Raw genomic sequence first — 23,186 nt, 5'->3', positions numbered from 1 at the left:
TGGTGCTAGTAGGAGATTATAATAGAGGGATTTGCAGCAGTTGTTGATATCCAGACCTTGGGTAAAGTTCAAACTTGTCTTTACTGGTTGTGGCTTTCATCCAATCAAGGTATAGCATTAGTCTTAGGTCCCAGCAGGTATTGGCAATGTATGGCAGGAATATATCTTTTGCTCTATCATGTACCTGGAGCTTTGCAGAAAGGATGTCTGCTTTGTTAGCTCTATACTGTGGCAGGAATTTGGCTCCTGCACTTTCTATCTCTGCTGTCTGGGGACTGACTAGCTGACGAGGAATATGGCTTCTCCGGGGTCTCTGGATGGTACTCACAGCTATCTTCTCAGGGTATGGTTCTTCATGGAACTGGAGTTGTCTACTTGCTTCTTCCAGCTTAGGCTGAAGCGCTCATGGCTGGGGATGATGATCAATGTCTCAGCCGAGACAAGATCCTGGCTTTGGATCCCTAAATCTGGGAGCTCCTACACGCACAGCCTTCCCCTAGCAGGGAGGGCTGGCACACTAACTTAACTTCCTTCCCTCCCCATGAGGCAGGATATGGGCATAGCCCACTTCTGCTCACAGAGGGGGGACCTAAACTGGAATGAACTATTCCAGTCTAGAAACACTAAACTGTAGCTGACTCCCTGCTAACGCATTGCTGCCACCTGCTGGTGAACATTACATCAATATACATTTAACAAGGCTTACAATGCACATTTGTGAGGATGTTATGTGAAATTACACAAGATGACAATGTAAATGCTCTTAACAGGTTGTAGCGGGGTAAAAGAGTTTCGTAACCAACTCTGGGGTGCTACAAGTACTCCTATCTGCTTGCATCATCAAGAAATTGTTGATGGCCTTTATCTGTTCGTATAGTCAGTCCAACTTATGGGGGGTGGAATTCCAATGGGTGGAAACATTGCATATCAGCGTATGTTGGGGGATGCCGTTCTACCGCTGCAGCTCAAGGAGGGTGTGCTTTGTGGTGTACGAGTAGCTGAAGTGCATGCAAAGTTTCCTGCCCATTTTTAGGATGTCTTGCAGAAAGGTGAAAGACTTCAGGAACCGCTTGACAACCAGATTGAATACGTGTGCCATGCAGGGCACTTGGCTCAGCCCTCCTTGACACAGCACCAACACCATGTTCTTCCCGTTGACGGTCACCATGGTTCCGATTGTGAGTTGTCGGGGAGAAAGCCAGGATTCAATTTCTTGACAAAGGACACAGAGAAGTTCCTCCCTTGTGTGACTCCATTCACCCAGGTAAATGAGGTCCAAAACAGCGTGACACCGCCGTGCCCTGCACATGTGGTATGCTGGAGGGGAACTGTGATGTCCCTGCAGTGGAGGCTGAGGACATGGTGGAGTGTGAGGAGGCATAGGCGGACATTGTCGCAGGACTAACGGCGTGACAACGTGGAGGCCAAAGCGGCGTGACCTGGTCAAGTTGCTGGTGTGACCATGCAGGAACCACATTCAACCAGGGGCCGTAAAGGACATGTATTGTCCCTGACCATAGTTACAGCTCCACAAGTCGGCGCTGACGTGCACTTTGGCAGACACCGACAGGCTCAAGGATTGGCCCACCTTCTGTTCTACATATTTGTGCAGGGCTGGTACTGCCTTTTTGGCAAAGAAATGACTGCTAGGGAACTCTCCATCTCGGCTCGGCACAAGCCATCAGTTCTCTAAAAGGTGCAGAGTCCACCACTAGAGATGTCGCGAACATAAAATTTTCCGTTCGCAAAAGGCGAACGGGAATTTCCGCAAATGTTCGCGAACGGGCGAACCGGGCGAACCGCCATAGACTTCAATAGGCAGTCGAATTTTAAAACCCACAGGGACTCTTTCTGGCCACAATAGTGATGGAAAAGTTGTTTCAAGGGGACTAACACCTGGACTGTGGCATGCCGGAGGGGGATCCATGGCAAAACTCCCATGGAAAATTACGTAGTTGACGCAGAGTCGGGTTTTAATCCATAAAGGGCATAAATCACCTAACATTCCTAAATTGTTTGGAATAACGTGCTTTAAAACATCAGGTATGATGTTGTATCGATCAGGTAGTGTAAGGGTTACGCCCGCTTCACAGTGACAGACCAAACTCTGACAGACCAAACTCCCTGTTTAACGCACCGCAAATCGTTAATTTCTAACGATAATTTGTTTTCCCTTAGTCCTAACAGCAGCACAGATGGGGTTAACTGCCCCTGTGGACTGGTAGGACCGGCGGAATTTTAATGAGCCCAAGAACCAATAAACGATCTTCAGCTCCCTGAAAGGGAGGAGATCACCCCCCAGCCCACCGTGTTTTTAACAAGCATAATGTATTTAGGGTGGGATATTTGTGTGCTGCTGTTAGGACTAAGGGAAAACAAATTATCGTTAGAAATTAACGATTCCCTTACGTCCTACCAGCAGCACAGATGGGGAGATAGCAAGAAGAATCCCCTAGGGAGGGTCCTCATGCCTGGCAGAACTAAGAACAGTCTGCCCAAAAGCCAAAAACTCTGCCATCCTAGCATCTATCCTATAATGGGAGATGAAGGTTGACTCAGAGCTCCAGGAGGCCGCCTTACAGATCAACTCTAAGGGGAGGAGTCTTCTCTCCGCAACCGAGGTGGAGACCGCCCTAGTAGAATGGGCTCTCACAAACTCAGGAGGATCTAAGGATTGGGAGACGAAAGCTTCCATAATGGCCTCCTTGATCCAGCGACCAATGGTAGCTTTAGACGCTTTACGGCCTTTAGACTTACCGGCAAACAGGATAAGAAGATTCTCATCTATCCTGAACTCTCTAGATCTATCCACATAGATCTGGAGGCATCTTGAAATATCCAGCGGGTCTCTAGCTGGAGTATCAGAGGAGGAGGCTGTAAACAAAACTGGTAAAGAGATTACCTGATTGATGTTCTGGAAAGTAGGCACCTTAGGCCTGAAGTAGGGTAAAAACTTCAGGAGTACTCTATCCTGTAGGAAAATAATGTACGGGTGAATTGCAGAGAAAGCCTGCAATTCAGAAATTCTTTTGGCTGAAGCTATAGCCAGAAGAAAGACCATCTTTAAAGTCAAAAATTTGAAATTTACCTCCTCCAAGGGCTCGAAGGGGGGAGATGCTAGCCCCCTGAGCACTACTGAAAGATCCCACTGGGGGATAGGTTTCAGTATAGTAGGCTTTAGTCTTTCAGCTCCCTTCAGGAAGCGTTTAATGAGTGGGTCCCGAGAATGTGGCCTGTTGAGACCTGTACCTTCAAGGTAGTTGGAGATAGGCCTCTATCTAATCCATCTTGAAGAAATTGAAGTATCGCAGGAAGGGGCGGATCTGCGGACGCCACCTGTCTGGAATCACACCATGCCACGAAGATTCTCATGATCCTGGAGTAGGCCTTCTTTGTAGACTCTGCTCGGGAATGCGACAAAGTTCTCAGGACCGACTCGGAAAGCCCTTCTATGTTGGGAAGGGACTGATCAACCTCCAGGCTGTCAGGTTGAACCTGTGCAGATCTGGGCAGAGGTGAGTGTCCCACGACACCAGGGTCTGCTCCGGGGGGAGTCTCCAGTATTGTCCCCGACTCATCTGAATGAGCTGGGTAAACCAGGATCTTCTGGGCCAAAACGGTATGATGGCTATTACCGAGGCCTGATCCTGACGGATTTTCATCAATACCCTCGGTATCATGGAAAACGGAGGGAAGATGTAAGCCAGCCTGAACCTCCACGGTATTGACAGAGCATCTATCGACCAGGGGGTTGTCGTTCCCTGTAGAGGGAACAGAACCTCAGCACCTTGGCGTTGAACCTGGTTGCCATGAGATCCACTTCTGGCATACCCCATCTGTGAACTAGCTGCCTGAAGATCTCCGGATGCAGAGACCACTCCATGGTCGGTAATCCTCGACTTAAGCGGTCCGCTATCATATTGAGGGAGCCTCGAATATGAACGGCAGATAGATGGGAAAGGTTCGTCTCTGCCCACCGAAGAATCACCCCGATCTCTGACAGAAGGGGCAATGATCTTGTGCCTCCCTGTTTGTTTATATAGAGAACTGCAGTCATATTGTCTGACTGGACTTTCACTGCTTTGCCCCGGATCTGAGGGGCAAAGTGAAGGAGGGCTAGCCGGATAGCTCGCATCTCGCGAAGATTTGAAGAAAGACGCCGCTCCAGAGAAGACCAAGATCCCTGTATTGGGGATCCGTCCAGGTGAGCGCCCCAGCCTACAAGGGACGCGTCTGTAGTCAATATGACCCAAGCTGGTTGGGTCATAGACTTCCCTGGTGGTAGCTGAAACCACCATCTGAGGGAATTCCGGGTTTGACCGGACAGGGAGCACAGGGAATCTAGCCCCGCAGGGCTGCCGTTCCATAGGTGTAAGACCTCCGACTGAAGAGGACGGAGGTGCCATAGCGCCCAAGGGACTGCATCCGCAGCCGCTGACATGAGCCCCAGCATCTTCATGAGAGTCCGGATAGAGACTCGACGAGGGACATAAAGGACCTTTGCCAGGTCCTGAATCCGCACTCTCCTTTCTGGAGTCAACCGGAGGGACATCTCCACAGAGTCGACCACGAATCCTAAGTAATGGATTGAAGTCGATGAGCTCACATTCGACTTCTGCCAGTTGATAATCCAGCCTAGGCGGAAGAGAAAAGAGATTGCGACCTGAAGATGGTGGGTAAGGATCGGAACTGAAGAGGCTATGAAAAGCCAATCGTCCAGATAAGGAATAATAGTCAGTCCTTGAAGTCTCAAAGCTGCCACCACTGACACCACCACCTTGGTGAAGATAAGGGGGGCAGAAGAGATTCCGAAGGGAAGCGCGGCGAACTGAAAGTGCCTGCGAACCCCTGAAATCTGGACCGCGATCCTGAGGAGTTTCCGGGACGCGGAATGGATCGGAATGTGAAGATACGCATCCTTGAGGTCCAGAGTAGCCATGACGTCCCCAGAGTTGAGGATATGGCTGACTGACCTTAAGGTTTCCATGCGAAACCTTGTTTTCCTTATAAATCGATTGAGAAATCTCAAGTCGATGATCATCCGGAGATCTCCCGTCTTTTTGGGAACCAGGAACACTGGTGAATAAATCCCTAGGCCCCTCTCCCCTGCCGGCACCTCCTCTAGGGCTCCCTTGGAAATATAGTCCTGAATGTAAGATTCTAGGACCACTTGTTTGGCAGACCCGAAGTTTCGTGTGGCGATGAATCTCTCTGGGGGGAGAGAGATAAGATCTACCCGGTACCCGAGGGAAACTATGTCCTGGACCCAGGGGTCTGCAATCAACCGGCTCCAAGAGTCTTTGAAATGGGTAAGACGACCCCCCACGGGAATCTGGGGGAGGGGGTACGGGAAAATCTAGGGGAGATACTGCAGGGGCAGCAGGGCTTATCCAAGAGCCTCGAAGAGGCCCATAGTCAGGAGGGTTTTGCTTCCCTGGTGGGTTTGCGGGAGCGTCTTGAATATTTACGAGATGGTCCCCCCCAATCTCTGCGCCTAGACTGCTGCCCTGGACGACCTCCGCCTTTCTTCTCCTGCCTGGGGCGTCCCTGAAAGGGCTGCTGGGGGAGGCTCTTCCCCTTTTTATCGGAGAGCCCCTCCATTATCTTGTCCAATTCGGACCCGAATAGCCTATCCGGTTCGAAGGGGAGCCCACAAAGATTGAACTTGGACGCGTTATCAGCGATCCAAGGTTTCAGCCAGAGTGGTCTGCGGGCAGCTGAAACTAGGGCCATAGTTTTGGCGGCCAGCTTCAGCTGCATCTGGGTAGAATCGACCAGAAAGTCCATGGCCAGATTGGCCGACTTGAAGGCTGCCAGGATATCATCTCTTGATACGCTCTGATCAACGTCCGTCTGGATTCGGGTAAGCTTAGAGCGTAAATAGGCGGCTACCTCCGTGGCCGCAATAGAAGTTGATGCGGAGGCAGCAGCCGCCACGTAACTCCTCCTAAGGGTGCACTCTGCCCTCCGGTCTAGAGGGTCCTGCAGACTAGACCCATCGTCTGCAGGAACTAGAGTGCGCCGGGACAACTTGGCTATAGCCATGTCCACCTTGGGAACGGAACCCCACGATTCCACCAAGGGTTTAGCCATCGGATACATCAGTTTGAATTTTCTAGTGAGAACTGGACCTTTCTCAGGCTTTCTCCATTCCGTGCGCATCACGGAGAGAAGGGTCTCATCCGCTCTAAAGACACGCTGTGTCCGTCCGGCGGGATCGGAGGACTCCCCCATGTCAACATCATGTTCCCCCGACCTGATGGACTTGAGTAACTTCTGCGTCTTTTCTGGAGGGAAAAAGCAAGAAGTAGATTCTTCTTCCTCAGAAGAAGAAGACCCCGGAGAACAGGGGGTAGGTCTTTCGACCGGTGCGACCACCTCCATGGGAGTCTGAGAGGGTCCTGGTAGCCTCTCATTCAGCAGCCGCACCACTCCCTTAATGGAGTCATCCACGTATGTCTTCGTCCACTGAAACATTTCTTGCATCGTGGGTTCCGTGGATGCCGTGCGACAACTCTCACATCTAGAGTACGGACAGCTGTCGTCTAAGGGGGTGTTACATTTGTAACACGCCAGATGCTTCCTCTTGGCCCCAGCTTTACGCTGATCCGGATCCTTAGGGGAAGCCATAGTCTGTATTTAGAAAGAACACAGGTCATCACACCTACAATTTTACCTGGAGGTGGTGAAACAAAACCTTATGGGGGCCCACCAGCACTAGCAGAAAATAGAGCTGTAAAAGAGGAAACCACAATCCCAAGCCAAGCAATACTAAATATCTCAAGGCACAGGGAACTCTGGAGCTAGCTTGTGAAAGCGACGCAACCAGAGCACTGACTGACAGGCTCTGGGCGCTTAAGAGGAGGAAGCCCCGCCCCCTGGGCGGGGCCTCAATCGTAACTAGCCCAGAGGGATAACAGAGCCTAAACAGGCTCAGCAAGCCCTAAATGTCTCCCCCACCTAAACCTGGATCCCAGGATGACATGGGGAGACAGTTTTAATAGAAGTAGTGAGGTTTAAACCCTCACGGCATCGCTATGGAAAAACCGGAAGTGACGTAGTGCACCTAGTGCGCGTCACTTCCGGAGATGGCGGCGCCCATAGCGCCGTACACATGCGGCGAAAGAAGGACGGGATACCGCAGCACTTGAGTGGAAGAAGAGGGGAGGGGACACCCCCCTCCCCGACAGTACCCCAGCGGCACCCGATGGCCATAGCGCCGCTCACATGCGGCGAGGGAGGACGGATACCACAGCTGGGTTCAAAGAAGAGGGGAGGGGACACCCCTCACCCCGAAGGTACCCCAGATAGAAACGCCGACCAGCCTATAATAAAGGCAATGAGAGGCCATGGAGGGCAAACTTTAGATTCAAAGAAAAATAGAGCCCCTAGCACTCTTCAGCTCCCTGAGGGGGAGCGACACCGCCAGTCCACCTGTCCAGAGGACAGAAAAAAACACGGTGGGCTGGGGGGTTATCTCCTCCCTTTCAGGGAGCTGAAGATCGTTTATTGGTTCTTGGGCTCATTAAAATTCCGCCGGTCCTACCAGTCCACAGGGGCAGTTAACCCCATCTGTGCTGCTGGTAGGACGTAAGGGAACTCCCCGTTTAACGCATCGCAAACAACAGCAAACAGTCCATTTGCACAACTGCAAACTCCCCATTTGCACAAGGTTGGATACCAAGCTAGCCATGTCCCGTTCATTTTCCTCACTGACGTCATTGAAGGTCTCTTCCTCCACCCAGCCACGTACAACACCAAGGGTCCCCGAAAGGTGACAACAAGCCCCCTGGGACACCTGCTGTGGTTGGTCTTCCACCTCCTCAAAGCCACCTTCCTCCTCTGACTCCTCTTCTTCAGACTCCTCTCTCTGTGTTGCCGCAGGTCCAGCAATCGACGACGACAAGGCTGCTTCTGGTGGTGATGGTGACCACAACTCTTCCTCTTCATGCTCATCTACGGCCTGATCCAGCACTCTTCGCAGGGCACGCTCCAGAAAAAACGCATATGGGATGAGGTCGATGATATTGCCTTGGGTTTGACTGAAGAGGTTTGTCACCTCCGCAAAAGGATGCATGAGCCTACAGCCATTGTGCATGAGCGTTCAGTAACGCGGCCAAAAAATTCTTTTTTTTTGATAAAAAAAAATCTGTTCTTAACAGTTTAATCTCTGTTTTGTCCCCTATCAGGGGCAGGTGTGGTGTATGGTATAGATTTTAGGAACCGGGAGATGGAAAAAGATGCTTGGTCGGTCCTCTTACTTCCAATTTGGGGCACTGCGCGTACGCCTTGCAATGTACTGTGCCACCAGATATGAGTGGTGTGTTTAAGTAGGACTACTCCTATCAGTTTAATCCCTGTTACGTCCCCTATCAGGGGACGTGTATGGAATAGATTTTAGGAACCGGGAGATGGAAAAAGATGCTAGGTCGGTCCTCTTACTTCCAATTTGGGCCACTGCGCGTACGACCTTGCAATGTACTGTGCCACCAGATATGAGTGGTGTGTTTAAGTAGTACTATTCCTATCAGTTTAATCCCTGTTACGTCCCCTATCAGGGGACGTGTATGGAATAGATTTTAGGAACCGGGAGATGGAAAAAGATGCTTGGTCGGTCCTCCTACTTCCAATTTGGGGCACTGCGCGTGTGCCGTGTAATGTACTGTGCCACCAGATATGAGTGGTGTGTTAAGTAGTACTATTCCTAGCAGTTTAATCCCTGTTACGTCCCTATCAGGGGACGTGTATGGAATAGATTTTAGACAACCGCAAAGAGTTGTCAATAGTTGACACACTAATGACATAAATTTTATTCCTCTATGCGTCAATCTTGGTGTAGTAATGATCTTGTGCGCACGTTTGGGAGATTGCAGGCGTGAAGCAACGACCTTATCATCTGGGGTGTGCCAACATTGCCATTGCCAACACACTCATAGAGGTGGTCGCTTCATTGTGATACGCAAGCCCCTTCACCACAACAAGGTAACGATCACGAATGGGAATTGACACATGTATGTGCCTTTTTTTTTGTTTTGTTTTTGCAGCCACAGTGCATCACCAGAGGCCAGAAAAATTAGGCATGTACACATACCTGAAAAATTAGGTATTTTTGCAGACAATCTCTTGATGTTTTCCAGGCAGAAAGTGCACTAAAACATTTTGGATTGAACCCTAGTTGGTGGCAGATAAATCACGCAAGTCATCTGGCATACAGTGATAAAATACAGCAGTGTGTGGACCATTTTTAGCCCAAGGCAGCTCATCTCATCACCAGGCCTTTATTAGTCAAATGAATCGCCCACTGTCAGTCCCTTCGGGATCCATGCCTCATTCATCTTAATGGGATAGTTCAGGCCACAGGTCAAGCCTGCACACCCAGTAGTCAAGGGGTTCATCGCTCCTCAGAGTGTCGATATCTGCAGTTAAGGCGAGGTAGTCTGCTACCTGTCGGTCGAGTCGTTCTCTGAGGGTGGACCCCGAAGGGCTGTGGCGATGCGTAGGAATTAAAAAGCTCCGCATGTCCTCCATCAACATCACGTCTGTAAAGCGTCCTGTCCTTTCCGGCGTGGTCATGGTAGGAGGATTACTTTCACCTCTTCCCCTGTTAGATTCCCGTTGTGCTGTGACATCACCCTTATACGCTGTGTAAAGCATACTTTTTCATTTATTTTGGAACTGCTGCATCCTTTCCGACTTGCGGTAATTCGGTAACATTTCAGGCACTTTCTGCTTATACCGGGGGTCTAGTAGCGTGGCCACCCAGTACAGGTCGTTCTCCTTCAGCCTTTTTATACGAGGGTCCCTCAACAGGCACGACAGCATGAAAGACCCCATTTGCACAAGGTTGGATCCCAAACTACTCATGTCCCGTTCCTCGTCCTCAGTGATCTCACTGAAGGTCTGTTCTTCCCCCCAGCCATGTACAACACCACGGGTACCGGATAGGTGACAACGAGCACCCTGGGATGCCTGCTGTGGTTGGGTTTCCTCCTCCTCCTCAAAGCCACATTCCTCCTCTGACTCCTCTTCCTCACACTCCTCTTCCAGCGTTGCCACAGGTCCAGCAAGCGATGCTGATAAGGCTGTTTCTTGTGGTGATGGTGACCACAACTCTTCCTCTTCACGCTCATCTATGGCCTGATCCAGCACTCTTCGCAGGGCACGCTCCAGGAAGAAAACAAATGGGATGAGGTCGCTGATGGTGCCTTCGGTGCGACTGACTAGGTTTGTCACCTCCTCAAAAGGACACATGAGCCTACAGGCAATGCGCATGAGCGTCTAGTAACGTGGCAAAAAAATTCCCAGCTCCGCAGAGGCTGTCCTAGCACCCCGGTCATACAAATACTCATTGACGGCTTTTTCTTGTTGGAGCAGGTGGTCAAACATTAGGAGTGTTGAATTCCAACGTGTCGGGCTGTCGCAAATCAAGCGCCTCACTGGCATGTTGTTTAACCGCTGGATATCTGAAAAGTGCGCCATGGCCGTGTAGGAACGCCTGAAATGGCCACACACCTTCCTGGCCTGCTTGAGGATGTCCTGTAAGCCTGGGTACTTATGCACAAAGCGTTGTACAATCAGATTCAACACATGTGCCATGCACGGCACATGTGTCAACTTGCCCAAATTCAATGCCGCCAACAAATTGCTTCCGTTGTCACACACCACTTTGCCGATCTCCAGTTGGTGCGGAGTCAGCCACTGATCCACCTGTGCATTCAGGGCAGACAGGAGTGCTGGTCCGTTGTGACTCTCTGATTTCGGGCAAGTCAACCCCAAGACGGTCTGACACTGTCGTCTCCGGGATGTGGAATAGCCCCTCGGGAGCTGGGGGGGTGCCGTTGATGTGGAGCAAGACGCAGCAGCAGAAGAGTACTCAGCCGAGGAGGTTATGGAAGAGGATGGAGTAGGAGGAGTAGAGGAGGTGGCAGCAAGCCTGCCTGCAATTCGCGGCGGTGTCACCAACACCTCTGCAGAGTCACGCATTCCATGCTGGGCAGCCGTCAGCAGGTTTACCCAATGCGCAGTGTAGGTGATATACCTGCCCTGACCGTGCTTTGCAGACCAGGTATCAGTGGTCAGATGGACCCTTGCCCCAACACTGTGTGCCAGACATGCCATTACTTCCTTTTGCACAATCGAGTACAGGTTGGGGATTGCCTTTTGTGCAAAGAAATTTCAGCCGGGTACCTTCCACTGCGGTGTCCCAATAGCTACAAATTTTCAGAAGGCCTCAGACTCCACCAGCTTGAATGGTAAAAGCTGGCGGGCTAAGAGTTCCGACAAGCCAGCTGTCAGACACCGGGCAAGGGGGTGACTTTGTGACATTGGCTTCTTATGCTCAAACATGTCCTTGACAGACACCTGACTATGGGCAGATGAGCAGAAACTGCTCAAGGCGAGAGACGGTGTGGCGGATGGTTGAGAGGGGGCAAGGAGGACAGCAGTGGTTGACGTGGCTGAAGATGTTGGACCAGGAGGAGGATGGCGGCTTTGAGTTTGTGTGCTGCTTGTACTCATGTGTTGATCCCATAGGTGTTTGTGATTTGAGATCATGTGCCTTTGCAAAGCAGTTGTACCTAGGTGGGTGTTGGACTTCCCACGACTCTGTTTCTTTTGGCACAGGTTGCAAATGGCATCGCTGGTGTCAGAGGCAGACTTACAAAAAAAATGCCACACTGCTGATCTCTGCAATGCCGTTGATTGGCGTGCTGTCTGGCTGACCCCGGGTGCCGATGCATGCTGTCTGACTGTGCCACTAGCTCCTTGCGACGACCTCCCAATGCTTCCAACTCGTCTCCTTCTCTTCTCTGTCTCCCCATCTGAACTTTCCCCCTGTTCTTCTTCTCTTCGAGCGGGCACCCACGTGACATCCACGGACACATCGTCATCATCAACCGCTTCACTTGTATCTGACAACTCAACAAAGGAAGCAGCAGCGGATACAACATCATCATCATCACACCATACGTCCATGTGTGTAATGCTCCCTGACTGAGACATGTCCCTGTTATCTGCATCCTCTGGCAATAATGGTTGTGCATCACTCATTTCTTCCAACTGATGTGTAAATAACTCCTCTGACAGATCAAGTGAAGCGGCTGTGGTGCTAGTGTTGGTGGTGGCGGCAGGCGGGCGAGTGGTAACTTGAGAGGGGCCCAAAGCTGAGCTGGAGGAGGATGGTGCGTCAACGTTCAGAGCGGAAGCTGTAGAAGATTGGGTGTCCTGTGTTAGCCAGTCAACTATGTCCTCAGAACTTTTCGAGTTCAGGGTACGTGGACTCTGAACACTGGGCATTATGCTAGGGCCAAAGGGAATCACAGCACCACGACCACGATGGCCCCTGCGGGGTGGCCTGCCTCTGCCTGTCAATTTTTTTTTTAGATTAGTTTAGTTGTACTATGCGTGCAAGCTACTGTGACACCAGATATGAGTTGCGCTGGTGACACTATGCACTTGCAGGGCCTTAAACACACACACACGAGCAGGCAACTGACTGCTATTTATTCACAGTCAAAATAGTTTTTTTTTTTTTTTTATGTAATCTACTGTGACACCAGATTTAAGTTGCGCTGGTGACACTATGCACTTGCAGGGCACGAAAAACACACACACACGTGCAGGGAACTAACTGCTATTTATTCACAGTCAAAATTGTTGTTGTTTTTTAAATGTAATCTACAGTGACACCAGATTTGAGTTGTGCTGGTGACACTATGCACTTGCAGGGGCTTAAACACACACACGTGCAGGCAACTGACTGCTATTTATTCACAGTCAAAATTGTTGTTTCTTTTTAAATGCAATCTAATGTGACACCAAATTTGAGTTGCGCTGGTGACACTATGCACTTGCAGGGCACGAAACACACACACACGTGCAGGCAACTGACTGCTATTTATTCACAGTCAAAATTGTTGTTGTTTTTTAAATGTAATCTAATGTGACACCAAGTTTAAGTTGCGCAGGTGACAATATGCAGTTGCAGGGCACGAAACACACACGCACGTGCAGGCAACTGACTGCTATTTATTCACAGTCAAATTTTTTAAATTTTTTTATGGAATCTACTGTGACACCAGATTTGAGTTGCGCTGGTGACACTATGCACTTGCAGGGCCTTAAAAACACACACACGTGCATGCAACTGACTGCTTTTTATTCACAGTCAAATTTTTTAATTTTTTTTATGTAATCTACTGTGACACCAAATTTTAGTTGCGCTGGTGACACTATGCACTTGCAGGGCACGAAACACACACACACGTGCAGGCAACTGACTGCTATTTATTCACAGTCAAAATTTTAATTTTTATAAAATGTAATCTACTGTGACACCAGATTTGAGTTGCGCTGGTGACACTATGCACTCCAAGGGCCTTAAACTCACACACACGTGCAGGCAACTGACTGCTATTTATTCACAGTCAAATTATTTTTATTTTTTTAAATGTAATCTAATGTGACAGAAAATTTTAGTTGCGCTGGTGACACTATGCAGTTGCAGGGCACGAAACACACACACACGTGCAGGAAACTGACTGCTATTTATTCACAGTCAAACTTTGATTTAATTTTTTTAATGTAATCTACCGTGACACCAGATTTGAGTTACGCTGGTGAGACTGTGCACTTGCAGGGCCTTAAACACACACACACGTGCAGGCAACTGACTGCTTTTTATTCACAGTCAAAAATTTATATTTTTTTTATGTAATCTACTGTGACACCAAATTTTAGTTGCGCTGGTGACACTATGCACTTGCAGGGCACGAAACACACACACACACGTGCAGGCAACTGACTGCTATTTATTCACAGTCAAAATTGTTTTGTTTTTTTAAATGTAATCTAATGTGACACCAAATTTGAGTTGCGCTGGTGACACTATGCACTTGCAGGCAACGAAACACACACAAACGTGCAGGCAACTGACTGCTATTTATTCACAGTCAAATATTTTTTTTTTTTTTATGAAATTTACTGTGACACCAGATTTGAGTTGCGCTGGTGACACTATGCACTTGCAGGGCACGAAACACACACACACGTGCAGGCAACTGACTGCTATTTATTCACAGTCAAAATTGTTGTTGTTTTTTAAATGTAATCTAATGTGACACCAAGTTTAAGTTGCGCAGGTGACAATATGCAGTTGCAGGGCACGAAACACACACGCACGTGCAGGCAACTGACTGCTATTTATTCACAGTCAAATTTTTTAAATTTTTTTATGGAATCTACTGTGACACCAGATTTGAGTTGCGCTGGTGACACTATGCACTTGCAGGGCCTTAAAAACACACACACACGTGCATGCAACTGACTGCTTTTTATTCACAGTCAAATTTTTTAATTTTTTTTATGTAATCTACTGTGACACCAAATTTTAGTTGCGCTGGTGACACTATGCACTTGCAGGGCACGAAACACACACACACGTGCAGGCAACTGACTGCTATTTATTCACAGTCAAAATTTTAATTTTTATAAAATGTAATCTACTGTGACACCAGATTTGAGTTGCGCTGGTGACACTATGCACTCCAAGGGCCTTAAACTCACACACACGTGCAGGCAACTGACTGCTATTTATTCACAGTCAAATTATTTTTATTTTTTTAAATGTAATCTAATGTGACAGAAAATTTTAGTTGCGCTGGTGACACTATGCAGTTGCAGGGCACGAAACACACACACACGTGCAGGAAACTGACTGCTATTTATTCACAGTCAAACTTTGATTTAATTTTTTTAATGTAATCTACCGTGACACCAGATTTGAGTTACGCTGGTGAGACTGTGCACTTGCAGGGCCTTAAACACACACACACGTGCAGGCAACTGACTGCTTTTTATTCACAGTCAAAAATTTATATTTTTTTTATGTAATCTACTGTGACACCAAATTTTAGTTGCGCTGGTGACACTATGCACTTGCAGGGCACGAAACACACACACACACGTGCAGGCAACTGACTGCTATTTATTCACAGTCAAAATTGTTTTGTTTTTTTAAATGTAATCTAATGTGACACCAAATTTGAGTTGCGCTGGTGACACTATGCACTTGCAGGCCACGAAACACACACAAACGTGCAGGCAACTGACTGCTATTTATTCACAGTCAAATATTTTATTTTTTTTTATGAAATTTACTGTGACACCAGATTTGAGTTGCGCTGGTGACACTATGCACTTGCAGGGCACGAAACACACACACACGTGCAGGCAACTGACTGCTATTTATTCACAGTCAAAATTGTTGTTGTTTTTTAAATGTAATCTAATGTGACACCAAGTTTAAGTTGCGCAGGTGACAATATGCAGTTGCAGGGCACGAAACACACACGCACGTGCAGGCAACTGACTGCTATTTATTCACAGTCAAATTTTTTAAATTTTTTTATGGAATCTACTGTGACACCAGATTTGAGTTGCGCTGGTGACACTATGCACTTGCAGGGCCTTAAAAACACACACACACGTGCATGCAACTGACTGCTTTTTATTCACAGTCAAATTTTTTAATTTTTTTTATGTAATCTACTGTGACACCAAATTTTAGTTGCGCTGGTGACACTATGCACTTGCAGGGCACGAAACACACACACACGTGCAGGCAACTGACTGCTATTTATTCACAGTCAAAATTTTAATTTTTATAAAATGTAATCTACTGTGACACCAGATTTGAGTTGCGCTGGTGACACTATGCACTCCAAGGGCCTTAAACTCACACACACGTGCAGGCAACTGACTGCTATTTATTCACAGTCAAATTATTTTTATTTTTTTAAATGTAATCTAATGTGACAGAAAATTTTAGTTGCGCTGGTGACACTATGCAGTTGCAGGGCACGAAACACACACACACGTGCAGGAAACTGACTGCTATTTATTCACAGTCAAACTTTGATTTAATTTTTTTAATGTAATCTACCGTGACACTAGATTTGAGTTACGCTGGTGAGACTGTGCACTTGCAGGGCCTTAAACACACACACACGTGCAGGCAACTGACTGCTTTTTATTCACAGTCAAAAAAATTTTTTTTTTTTATGTAATCTACTGTGACACCAAATTTTAGTTGCGCTGGTGACACTATGCACTTGCAGGGCACGAAACACACACACACACGTGCAGGCAACTGACTGCTATTTATTCACAGTCAAAATTATTATTATTTTTAAATGTAACCTACTGTAAAACCAGATTTGAGTTGCGCTGGTGACACTATGCACTTCAAGGGCCTTAAACACACACACACGTGCTGGCAAACTGACTGCTATTTATTCACAGTCAAAATTGTTTTTTTTTTTTTTAATGTAATCTAATGTGACAGAAAATTTTAGTTGCGCTGGTGACACTATGCAGTTGCAGGGCACGAAACACACACACACGTGCAGGCAACTGACTGTTTTTTATTCACAGTCAAAAATTTATATTTTTTTTATGTAATCTACTGTGACACCAAATTTTAGTTGCGCTGGTGACACTATGCACTTGCAGGGCACGAAACACACACACACACGTGCAGGCAACTGACTGCTATTTATTCACAGTCAAAATTGTTTTGTTTTTTTAAATGTAATCTAATGTGACACCAAATTTGAGTTGCGCTGGTGACACTATGCACTTGCAGGCAACGAAACACACACAAACGTGCAGGCAACTGACTGCTATTTATTCACAGTCAAATATTTTATTTTTTTTTATGAAATTTACTGTGACACCAGATTTGAGTTGCGCTGGTGACACTATGCACTTGCAGGGCACGAAACACACACACACGTGTAGGCAACTGACTGCTATTTATTCACAGTCAAAATTGTTGTTGTTTTTTAAATGTAATCTAATGTGACACCAAGTTTAAGTTGCGCAGGTGACAATATGCAGTTGCAGGGCACGAAACACACACGCACGTGCAGGCAACTGACTGCTATTTATTCACAGTCAAATTTTAAAAAAATTTTTATGGAATCTACTGTGACACCAGATTTGAGTTGCGCTGGTGACACTATGCACTTGCAGGGCCTTAAAAACACACACACACGTGCATGCAACTGACTGCTTTTTATTCACAGTCAAATTTTTTAATTTTTTTTATGTAATCTACTGTGACACCAAATTTTAGTTGCGCTGGTGACACTATGCACTTGCAGGGCACGAAACACGCACACACGTGCAGGCAACTGACTGCTATTTATTCACAGTCAAAATTTTAATTTTTATAAAATGTAATCTACTGTGACACCAGATTTGAGTTGCGCTGGTGACACTATGCACTCCAAGGGCCTTAAACTCACACACACGTGCAGGCAACTGACTGCTATTTATTCACAGTCAAATTATTTTTATTTTTTTAAATGTAATCTAATGTGACAGAAAATTTTAGTTGCGCTGGTGACACTATGCAGTTGCAGGGCACGAAACACACACACACGTGCAGGAAACTGACTGCTATTTATTCACAGTCAAACTTTGATTTAATTTTTTTAATGTAATCTACCGTGACACTAGATTTGAGTTACGCTGGTGAGACTGTGCACTTGCAGGGCCTTAAACACACACACACGTGCAGGCAACTGACTGCTTTTTATTCACAGTCAAAAATTTTTATTTTTTTTATGTAATCTACTGTGACACCAAATTTTAGTTGCGCTGGTGACACTATGCACTTGCAGGGCACGAAACACACACACACACGTGCAGGCAACTGACTGCTATTTATTCACAGTCAAAATTATTATTATTTTTAAATGTAACCTACTGTAAAACCAGATTTGAGTTGCGCTGGTGACACTATGCACTTCAAGGGCCTTAAACACACACACACGTGCTGGCAAACTGACTGCTATTTATTCACAGTCAAAATTGTTTTTTTTTTTAAATGTAATCTAATGTGACAGAAAATTTTAGTTGCGCTGGTGACACTATGCAGTTGCAGGGCACGAAACACACACACACGTGCAGGCAACTGACTGTTTTTTATTCACAGTCAAAATTTTATATTTTTTTTAAATGTAATCTACCGTGACACCAGTTTTATTGCTACACTGGTGACACTATGCACTTGCAGGGCCTTAAACACACACACACGTGCAGGCAACTGACTGCTATTTATTCACAGTCAAAATTGTTGTTTTTTAAATGTAATCTAATGTGACACCAAATTTGAGTTGCGCTGGTGACAATATGCAGTTGCAGGGCACGAAACACACACGCACGTGCAGGCAACTGACTGCTATTTATTCACAGTCAAAATTGTTTTGTTTTTTTAAATTTAATCTAATGTGACACCAAATTTGAGTTGCGCTGGTGACACTATGCACTTGCAGGCAACGAAACACACACAAACGTGCAGGCAACTGACTGCTATTTATTCACAGTCAAAAATTTATTTTATTTTTTAATGTAATCTACTGTGACACCAGATTTGAGTTGCGCTGGTGACACTATGCACTTGCAGGGCCTTAAACACACACACACGTGCAGGCAACTGACTGCTTTTTATTCACAGTCAAATTTTTTTATTTTTTTTAAATGTAATCTACCGTGACACCAGATTTGAGTTACGCTGGTGACACTATGCACTTGCAGGGCCTTAAACACACATACACGTGCAGGCAACTGACTGCTATTTATTCACAGTCAAAATTGTTGTTGTTTTTTAAATGTAATCTAATGTGACACCAAATTTGAGTTGCGCTGGTGACAATATGCAGTTGCAGGGCACGAAACACACACACACGTGCAGGCAACTGACTGCTATTTATTCACAGTCAAAATTGTTTTGTTTTTTTAAATGTAATCTAATGTGACACCAAATTTGAGTTGCGCTGGTGACACTATGCACTTGCAGGGCCTTAAACACACACACACGTGCAGGCAACTGACTGCTTTTTATTCACAGTCAATTTTTTTTATTTTTTTTAAATGTAATCTCCTGTGACACCAGATTTGAGTTGCGCTGGTGACCCTATGCACTTGCAGGGCAAGAAACACACACGTGCAGGCAACTGACTGCTATTTATTCACAGTCAAAATATATATATATATTTTTTAATGTAATCTACTGTGACATCAGATTTTAGTTGCACTGGTGACACTATACACTTGCAGGGCAAGAAACACACACACACACGTGCAGGCAACTGACTGCTATTTATTCACAGTCAAAATAGTTTTTTTTTCCAAAATGTAATCTAATGTTACACCAAATTTGAGTTGCGCTGGTGACACTATGCAGTTGCAGGGCACGAAACACACACACATGCAGGCAACTGACTGCTATTTATTCACAGTCAAAATTGTTGTTTTTTTAAAATGTAATCAACTGTGACACCAGATTTGAGTTGCGCTGGTGACACTATGCACTTGCAGGGCCTTAAACACACACACACACGTGCAGGCAACTGACTGCTATTTATTCACAGTCAAAAAATAATAATATTTTTTAATGTAATCTAATGTGACACCAGATTTGAGTTGCGCTGGTGACGCTATGCACTTGCAGGGCCTTAAACACACACGTGCAGGCAACTGACTGCTATTTATTCACAGTCAAATTGTTTTGTTTTTTTAAATGTAATCTACTGTGACACCAGATTTGAGTTGTGCTGGTGACCCTATGCACTTGCAGGGCAAGAAACACACACACACGTGCAGGCAACTGACTGCTATTTATTCACAGTTAAAATATATATATTTTTGTTTTATGTAATCTACTGTGACATCAGATTTTAGTTGCGCTGGTGACACTTTACACTTGCAGGGCCTTAAACACACACACACACGTGCAGGCAACTGACTGCTATTTATTCACAGTCAAAAAATAATAATATTTTTTTAATGTAATCTAATGTGACACCAAATTTGAGTTGCGCTGGTGACACTATGCACTTGCAGGGCACGAAACACACACACACGTACAGGCAACTGACTGCTATTTATTCACAGTCAAAATTGTTTTGTTTTTTTTAAATGTAATCTACTGTGACACCAGATTTGAGTTACGCTGGTGACATTATGCACTTGCAGGGCCTTAAACACACACACACGTGCAGGCAACTGACTGCTATTTATTCACAGTCAAAATAGTTTTTTTTTTAAAAATGTAATCTAATTTTACACTAAATTTGAGTTGCGCTGGTAACACTATGCAGTTGCAGGGCCTTAAACACACACACACATGCAGGCAACTGACTGCTATTTATTCACAGTCAAAATTGTTGTTTTTTTAAAATGTAATCAACTGTGACACCAGATTTGAGTTGCGCTGGAGACACTATGCACTTGCAGGGCCTTAACCACCTCCGGACCGCCTAACGCAGGATCGCGTTCCGGACGTGGCAGCGCTGCGCACAGTCACGCATATACGCGTCATCTCGCGAGACGCGAGACTTCCTGTGAACGCGCGCACACAGGCGCGCGCGCTCACAGGAACGGAAGGTAAGAGAGTTGATCTCCAGCCTGCCAGCGGCGATCGTTCGCTGGCAGGCTGGAGATGTGTTTTTTTTAACCCCTAACAGGTATATTAGACGCTGTTTTGATAACAGCGTCTAATATACCTGCTACCTGGTCCTCTGGTGGTCCCATTTGTTTGGATCGACCACCAGAGGACACAGGTAGCTCAGTAAAGTAGCACCAAGCACCACTACACTACACTACACCCCCCCCCGTCACTTATTAACCCCTTATTAGCCCCTGATCACCCCTAATCACCCCTGATCACTCCATATAGACTCCCTGATCACCCCCCTGTCATTGATTACCCCCCTGTCATTGATCAACCCCCTGTAAAGCTCCATTCAGACGTCCGCATGATTTTTACGGATCCACTGATAGATGGATCGGATCCGCAAAACGCATCCGGACGTCTGAATGAAGCCTTACAGGGGCGTGATCAATGACTGTGGTGATCACCCCATATAGACTCCCTGATCACCCCCCTGTCATTGATTACCCCCCTGTCATTGATTACCCCCCTGTAAAGCTCCATTCAGATGTCCGCATGATTTTTACGGATGCACTGATACATGGATCGGATCCGCAAAACGCATCCGGTCGTCTGAATGAAGCCTTACAGGGGCATGATCAATGACTGTGGTGATCACCCCCCTGTCATTGATTACCCCCCTGTAAAGCTCCATTCAGATGTCCGCATGATTTTTACGGATGCACTGATAGATGGATCGGATCCGCAAAACGCATCCGGACGTCTGAATGAAGCCTTACAGGGGCATGATCAATGACTGTGGTGATCACCCCATATAGACGCCCTGATCACCCCCCTGTCATTGATTACCCCCCTGTCATTGATTACCCCCCTGTAAAGCTCCATTCAGATGTCCGCATGATTTTTACGGATGCACTGATAGATGGATCGGATCCGCAAAACGCATCCGGACGTCTGAATGAAGCCTTACAGGGGCATGATCAATGACTGTGGTGATCACCCCATATAGACTCCCTGATCACCCCCCTGTAAAGCTCCATTCAGATGTCCGCATGATTTTTACGGATGCACTGATATATGGATCGGATCCGCAAAACGCATCCGGTCGTCTGAATGAAGCCTTACAGGGGCATGATCAATGACTGTGGTGATCACCCCCCTGTCATTGATTACCCCCCTGTAAAGCTCCATTCAGATGTCCGCATGATTTTTACGGATGCACTGATAGATGGATCGGATCCGCAAAACGCATCCGGACGTCTGAATGAAGCCTTACAGGGGCATGATCAATGACTGTGGTGATCACCCCATATAGACTCCCTGATCACCCCCCTGTCATTGATTACCCCCCTGTCATTGATTACCCCCCTGTAAAGCTCCATTCAGATGTCCGCATGATTTTTACGGATGCACTGATAGATGGATCGGATCCGCAAAACGCATCCGGACGTCTGAATGAAGCCTTACAGGGGCGTGATCAATGACTGTGGTGATCACCCCATATAGACTCCCTGATTACCCCCCTGTCATTGATTACCCCCCTGTAAAGATCCATTCAGATGTCCGCATGATTTTTACGGATGCACTGATAGATGGATCGGATCCGCAAAACGCATCCGGACGTCTGAATGAAGCCTTACACGGGCGTGATCAATGACTGTGGTTATCACCCCATATAGACTCCCTGATCACCCCCCTTTCATTGATCACCCCCCTGTCATTGATCACCCCCCTGTCATTGATCACCCCCCTGTCATTGATCACCCCTCTGTAAGGCTCCATTCAGATATTTTTTTGGCCCAAGTTAGCGGAATTTTTTTTTTTTTTTTCTTACAAAGTCTCATATTCCACTAACTTGTGTCAAAAAATAAAATCTCACATGAACTCACCATACCCCTCACGGAATCCAAATGCGTAAAATTTTTTAGACATTTATATTCCAGACTTCTTCTCACGCTTTAGGGCCCCTAGAATGCCAGGGCAGTATAAATACCCCACATGTGACCCCATTTCGGAAAGAAGACACCCCCAGGTATTCCGTGAGGGGCATATTGAGTCCATGAAAGATTGAAATTTTTGTCCCAAGTTAGCGGAACGGGAGACTTTGTTAGAAAAAAATTAAAAATATCAATTTCCGCTAACTTGTGCCAAAAAAAAAAAATTTCTATGAACTCGCCATGCCCCTCATTGAATACCTTGGGGTGTCTTCTTTCCAAAATGGGGTCACATGTGGGGTATTTATACTGCCCTGGCATTCTAGGGGCCCCAAAGCGTGAGAAGAAGTCTGGTATCCAAATGTCTAAAAATGCCCTCCTAAAAGGAATTTGGGCACCTTTGCGCATCTAGGCTGCAAAAAAGTGTCACACATCTGGTATCGCCGTACTCAGGAGAAGTTGGGGAATGTGTTTTGGGGTGTCTTTTTACATATACCCATGCTGGGTGAGAGAAATATCTTGGTCAAATGCCAACTTTGTATAAAAAAATGGGAAAAGTTGTCTTTTGCCAAGATATTTCTCTCACCCAGCATGGGTATATGTAAAATGACACCCCAAAACACATTCCCCAACTTCTCCTGAATACGGCGATACCACATGTGTGACACTTTTTTGCAGCCTAGGTGGGCAAAGGGGCCCATATTCCAAAGAGCACCTTTAGGATTTCACAGGTCATTTACCTACTTACCACACATTAGGGCCCCTGGAAAATGCCAGGGCAGTATAACTACCCC

Source organism: Bufo bufo, chromosome 2, assembly GCF_905171765.1.
Source record: "Bufo bufo chromosome 2, aBufBuf1.1, whole genome shotgun sequence".
In the NCBI taxonomy this organism is placed as follows: domain Eukaryota; kingdom Metazoa; phylum Chordata; class Amphibia; order Anura; family Bufonidae; genus Bufo; species Bufo bufo.
The sequence above is the reverse complement of the archived record's forward strand: the minus strand, read 5'-3'. Positions refer to the sequence as shown.